Genomic DNA, 6940 nt, shown 5'->3' on the forward strand with positions numbered 1-6940 from the left:
CTCATAAAAATTGTTTGTTGTAGTGAACTGAAAGGAAGCTAAAACATAACTAAAGGATACTTCTCTGGATGATTGGAAACTGCCAAAAATGCTTAAAAATCATCAATTTACCAAAAAGTAAATGTTTACTTCTTAAGATCGGAATACAATATCATCCTACCCTTGGATTCACAGATTTCAATTTCAAATTCTCGCCAATTTCTTGGGTTAAAATGAACATAATTCTCATTTTTGTTGGATTGGGAGATTGGGAATTCGGGATTATGTTGCCTATAATGGTATAATTTTCTTTTTTAATGGAAATTTGATATTTTGAAAAGTATGCGTTGCATAATTTGTGGCATTATTATTATAAGATGAGATATATTCGAAATTGTAACGGTTTAGTTGGTGTTATTCAAACGACATAATGATGGGTGAGGGGAGGGAGAGAGGTGTTCCAAGTTGGAGAAGGGGCGCTAGACAAGATTGAGTTGTCTTTGGTCGAGTTTTGACGCCTCTTTTGTGTGTGTGTGTGTGTCTGTTTCATATTTTCCTTTGTTTGTTGCCATTGGTTTAGTGGCTTTTCATTTTTTGTTGTGTGTGTGTGTGTGTTTCCCGAAAACCAAAAAACCGAAAACCGTCTTGTGATTAATTACATTTTCTTTTGCCAGTTTTCTCTTTAGCCTTTATATTTAATTTTATTTTGTTTTTTCTTTCGTTTTCAATTTCTGTGGCTTTTGCTGGCCATGTTTGGCTGGTAATGGTAATGCAGCCGACGTCAACGTCGTTTTTTGAAATTAAATTTTGATTAATTGCAGCCGCCGGTCGGCACCTTCTTTTTTTGTTGTGTTGCCTCAAATGATGTGAGGATATGGAGAGACGAGGACAGCAGCAGCAGCAGCAGCAGAAGCGGCGGCTGCGGCGGCGGCGGCGCTACGTGAAAAGTGGAATTGGAATTTGCTGCACTTGCCGCCGACACATCATTCGCTCTCCTTCTCCCTCTCCCCTGGCCCCCACCCCCCGTTGCGAGTGCGTCAGTCAGTCAGTCAGTCAGTCAGTCAACCTTCTTGAATAACAACGAAACAATTTTCAGGTGTGAAAAATTTTGAAATGCGCTTTCAATTTGCGCTGCCCAAGAAGATGAAGTGCCAAAGGAGTTGGGAATAGGTGAGGGGCAAATGAGAATGAGAACGAGAACGAAAAGCAGCTGCATTGCCTGAGACGGGGCGGTTGGATGGATGGATGGGGGGGGGGATGGGAAAACGAAGACTACACCCCATTAACGTGGCAACCAAATAAAGTCATTACCAATAGACATGGACATGGACATGGACTTGGATTTAGTCATGTTCGTGTCTCTTACACTGCGAGAGATAATATGGGATGCCTTGCAAATGGTTTTCTCAAAATCTTTCGAGAGTTTCTTTCAGTGTGTTCCACTCACTGAGGAGAGCTCCAAAGCCCCGTCAAACAATTTACTATGTAGGCTGTGGTGACCACACCTACCTGTGCCGGTGCTGCTGCTGCTGCCTCCCCTAGGCTGCTCTGCTCAGCCTCGTTTACACACGCCATACCAATGGTTGCAACTCGATTCGGAATCGGAGCTCTAAGAAGTCATCGTGGCATTGGCTCTTGTCTTGTGGCTAGCTTGAGGATCAGATAACTCAATTATTCGCGGCGTAAACAAATGCTGCCTTTCAGGCAGCGCATACCTCCTATTCCCACTTCTCATCCTCATCCTCATCCTCTCTCTCTCTCTCTCTATGTCTTTCTTCCTTTTAGCCGCTACCCGCTACCCGCTCGAGGCCGTTTGCAGCTTCTTGGTTGCGCCGCCTGCCAAAAGCCGCAGTTCAAAAGAGATGGGTTATTATCCCAGGCATAAATGGATTGTAAACGTGATTTTTATAGTCATTTAGCATAATAATGCATTTTATGGTTTTAGCCAGAGTCGAGTGACTTTGACTGCGACTCTGACTCCAACTTCAACTCGGATTCGACCACGGCATCACCGCTACTATACCCCCTATACATACATATATCCTCTATAGCCTCTCTTTCGCTATCTCTCTCTCTCTCTTTCTCTGTCTCTACTTTTTTGTTTGCGCTTTTCGCGTAAATTAAACTCTGCGGCTTGACTGGGGCTGCTTAGTACAAAGATTTGTTTTATGGTTAACTTGGAGAGACAAAAAAGAGAGAGAGAGAGCGAGCGACAAATAAGTCAACGAATCGGAAACCTGGCACTAAGAGTAAATCGCTTTTCGTACAGGTTAACGTTTATGCGTTGAGACTATTTCCGAATTGGTCTAATGTTAGATTCCAAATGACTTCTAGAACAGATTCTCTTCAACTCCTTGACACTCATTGATCAAGAAAAGTTAATGAAAAACCCTAGAAAGTAGTTGTAGTCCTCAAAATAGTTTGCAAAACTCTCCGCCAGGTGCGCTAAAGTGCCAAATGATGAGAGTAAACGAAAAGAAAGTCCTTTGAGAAGCAATTCACAATTCATGCTATTGAAAAAATCGCATAAACTTAAAATCATTTTCGATTTTTTTTTGTATTTTTTGACTTTGACTCGTTTCTTTAGCCAATTTGCGCGTTTGTGGTTCCGTTCCCGGTTTTCACGTTTGTTGTTATTCACGCTTTTCAATTGAGAACGCGCCGCCAGATGGTCCCACACTTTTGACCATCTCCGTGAAGGAGATTCCTCCTGCGGGCATTCAGCATCAGTCAGAGGTGGAGTGGGCTGGGGCATGGGTACGGGGACGGTTAGGTGTGGATAAAAGGATTCAATGGTTTGCTTGTTGCTTGTTGTTATTGCCTTCTCTGCTGGCCAAACTCATTTTATTGTTTGTCTTCTTTATTACAAGTTAAAGGCGTAATTACTCAACAAATATGCAGCAATTTGGTTGGCCCGGAGACCACAGAAACCACTCTATTTACAGATTCAGATCCAGTGCGGAGCGACAGAGAGAAATCAATCGACCAAAATGCCTCAATCAAATTGGAAAATCTCTTTCCGAAAATCGGGTATATACAAAACGTTAATATACCATAAGTTCATAGCTTTCTAATCTTCAATTTAAGCTGATTTTGAAAAGAGTTAAGTCATTAGCTTTGTGGCCTTTTATATTAATTGTTTGTTAATTATTTCAACTTTGATAAGAATAAGGATCTAGTTGATTGACAGGATTTTTGTTTGTTTCTACATTCAGGATTAGAAGAATCAAAGGACTATCAGTTTATCTATCAGATAATAAAGCCCTCTGATCCAGTTATTTTTCAACAACCTTGACAAGGTTGACCAAGTTTATAACATTTTTTGGTCTGTTGCACAAAATAAATCATTTAATCATTAAAGCGGAAACATAAATATATATATCATTTATATTTGTACCATATAGACATATGTATGTATGTATGTACACATACTTATTTAGGAGACTTTGCTTATTTAGTTTTCTGTTTTGTCAAACTTTGCGAATCTCTAACTTTGTCAAATTTTAACCGATTTTCGTAAGTGATGTCTCTTTTTTTAATTTTTATTTTAAAATTTACTTTAAATTATAAGTCACACTAATTAATCAAGTTGTAGTATATATCCTAATGGCAAAAAAAAAAAAAACTCAAAATTTTTGCTAGAAACCGAAATTTCCTAAAGCTCTAATTTGGTCAATTTTTGAAGTATTTGAAAAATTCATGTCTTTATTTTGACCTTAGAATAATGACTTTCAATCTGCATTCAAATCTCGACAACTTAATTTTTGGCCAATTTTTGCAAAAAATCGTGATGTAACCATCATGATTTTTTCAAAAATCGAAACGAAATTTTTTTTTTGGAATTTCCAAAGTTCTGATACCGTTTTAAAGTATTTTGAATTGCGATTAAATAAAGGTATAACTTTTTGAAATCGGTAGAAAATTGATGAAAATACAGACCAAGGAAAATTTGGCAAATGGACTAAAATTTTATGAAATTCTCAAAAACTCTCCACAATCTTTAGCGATCTTTATGAAATTGTCAAAAACTCTCCACAATCTTTAACGATTTGGAAATCATCTTGATTGGGATTATTTTGAAAACCCTAAAAACTGCAACTTTTTAGACTTGGTCCCAAAGAAATGTTGGCAATGTTTAGGTCCCTGTAAGGAATAAGCAGAGATGTGAGTTAAAGGGTAATGCAAAGTCGGCTAAGGCTTTGGTGTTTCTTGCTTTTAGATGTTAACCGCCAACCGAATGAAAATGAAGTAATCCAATTTGCTCAGAGGAGGGAGGGGCAGGCAGTTGTCATTTTCATTTGGCATACCGAAAGGTAGGCAGGTATGTAGGTTCCCTGTCTCTCTTTTGCTCTCTCTCTCGCTGGTTTCTGATTCCTGATTCTGTTGCCAGGAAGTAAAACATTTTACGATGCCTAAAAACCAAGAAGAAGCTGAAAATGTTGTTAACTTTTGCATAAATCTCAATTTAATAATGAACAGCGGCAGCCCTCAAGACCAAGAAGCATCATCCCCTTTGTGTGTGTGTGTGTGTGTGTTTGTCTCTTGTAAATATTATCGAAATACTTATCAAACAATAAAATAACAACTAGAAAGGGGAAATCGCAAGCCTCTCTCCCCCTTTCCCTCTCTCTCTGTCTATGATTTATATTTTGTTAGCTCTATCGCAGCGATCAAACCGCACGCGACCTTCATAAAAATATTTGGCTGACCCTTGCAACCGCTCTGCCGCTCTCTGCCACTCTTCTCCCCCCTCCGCCACCCTTACTTGAAAGTAATTTTCAAATTATTTCCAGCAGCTAGTATAGCTTTTGCTTTTGCGGCCTGAGGGGAATTTTGTCTGGGTGTCATTTGACTGTCAGAATGTCGAATGGTTTATCAAAACAAGTAAATCTCATCAAAAATAGAGCCATTGTCAAGGGTCTCAAAACAAACGACAGACAGACAAGGGTGACTTGAGAGCTCTCCCTCTCTCTCTCTCTCTCTCTTTCTCTATCTTTCTCGTCCTTTATAGCCATTATCCGATTAGCGCTTTATAAATTGTTATACTATCATCCTATTTGTCACAGAAGAATAGAACAATTCTATATGGGAAGACAATCAAAAATTGGTTTCAATTGATAAACTAAACTAGAGAGAAATAAGTAAAGACCATCGGCACTCTGGCGCACCTGGCGGTTAGTTTTGGCCTGGAAAGATACTAAAGTTTTACAGATATATGTATTTCATCTAATTCCCATCCTATTTTTGTGAAATTTCTTATCAGTTTCTTTCCCGAGGACTCTGATCAGGAATTTATATATAATTTATGAGTTCTTTGGTAGTTTTATTTAGTCCTATCTGGAGGAAAGAAACCAAAGCTTAGTCAATCCTGTGTGGCAATTCGCTGTGCCACAGGACTTTAATCCCTGGGCGTCTGCATCGATTTCATGGCCAGGCTGGCAAAACTTAACCACATTCCACACACACACACACACACACAGCAGAGAGAAGGAGTCCGCTGGGAGTGTAAATCCTCGCCAGGCGCGAGCGTATGCCGTATGCTGAAGCATATTTCACGCCTCCTTTTTGCTTTCCTGTTTTTGTTTTTTTGGTAAAACTAACCACCACAATGAGAAGGCAACGCCAGGCAGATAAGGATATGACAAATTTCACGCGCTTAGCCTGTAAGGACAACAAGCAACCAGCCAAAATTATTGGCAGGAGGAGGAGCAGAAGCTTCTGGAGTCGTTTGTAGTCAAGGTGGACGCCGTCAGCGGCTTACCTTTTGGCAGATTTCAAAAAATTTTTGAAAAAAAAAAAAACGAAAGAGAGAACGAAAACAAATACCAAATTGGGGAATGAACTTCTTGATAACCATCAGCAGGGATGAAGGGATGACACAGGGAAAAGCAAACGCAAGCCTGGAACGTGGACGCACTTTAATCAATCGCAACCGATTTGTCGGCTTAACATTGTACAACATGACATAAATACTAAGAGAGAGGCGGTTGGAGGATGAGGTTGGCATTAAAGTGAGCAATCGTCAAGGATTAGGGCACGAGCAGCGGCTACAATTTCGGTTGCTTGTAAAGTGGCCGGCTAATAGTTGGTCCTTGTTGGGTAAGAGCGTGGGAAGAAGGATTACTGGAGCACTGGAGTACACCCAAGATACACACACTAATCAGATCAGATGCAAAGCAAAATTGATGATGCCAAAGCGATGCAAGGCCAATGAGTGGTAAAGATGGATCTAGGGATATAAAAGGGGGTTCATTTGGCCCCTTATAGCAAGCAAGAAGAATCGAGTTATTCAAATACCTTTTGCATACCTTAAGGGGCAAATATCTTTCATTTCACGCGGATCCTCGACTCGAATTTATGATCCACTTCAAACAAAAAGATCAAAAGGATAACTTGAGACTTCACTAGGACCTCACTTCCTCATCTTAACTAAGTTATTTTTCAATTTAAGCTCACATAACCTCAAAAAAGCATTATTTTGACTTTGTTAATCGAAAAATTCCAAAGATGTTAAACAATTTTAGCCTCTTGGGCTGCCCAAGGGCTTCAATAGGTGGCAGATTATATTAGTATCTACATTTATTTATTTTTCTTCTTCTTCTTCTTCTTTGTTGTTTGTTACATTTTCTTTCTGGCGCTTTTTGTCATTTTGCACTAATTACTTTTGCAATTACACTTGTGTATTGTTCGTGCGAAATTCCGTTGGCCATCTTGAGAGCCAAAATGCGTTTTGCATTTCCCATCATTAGGTAGCATCTTCATCTCCATACCTACCTCCTCTGCCCCCTATGCCCCCCCTCCCCCACGCCGTCCAACTCCATTAACTTCCTCGCTTTACGCTAATACTATCTTTGCTTAAGCTTATTAATCAAATTAGCTCCAATTTATATACCCTGTAAGTATCCACGCTTAAAGGGGAGGCTTGGGCATCGGTCGAGCTTCAGGGAGCTGGCCCTTATCC

The sequence above is a fragment of the Drosophila tropicalis genome, unplaced genomic scaffold, assembly GCF_018151085.1.
Source record: "Drosophila tropicalis isolate 14030-0801.00 unplaced genomic scaffold, ASM1815108v1 contig_158, whole genome shotgun sequence".
Taxonomy (NCBI): Eukaryota; Metazoa; Arthropoda; class Insecta; order Diptera; family Drosophilidae; genus Drosophila; species Drosophila tropicalis.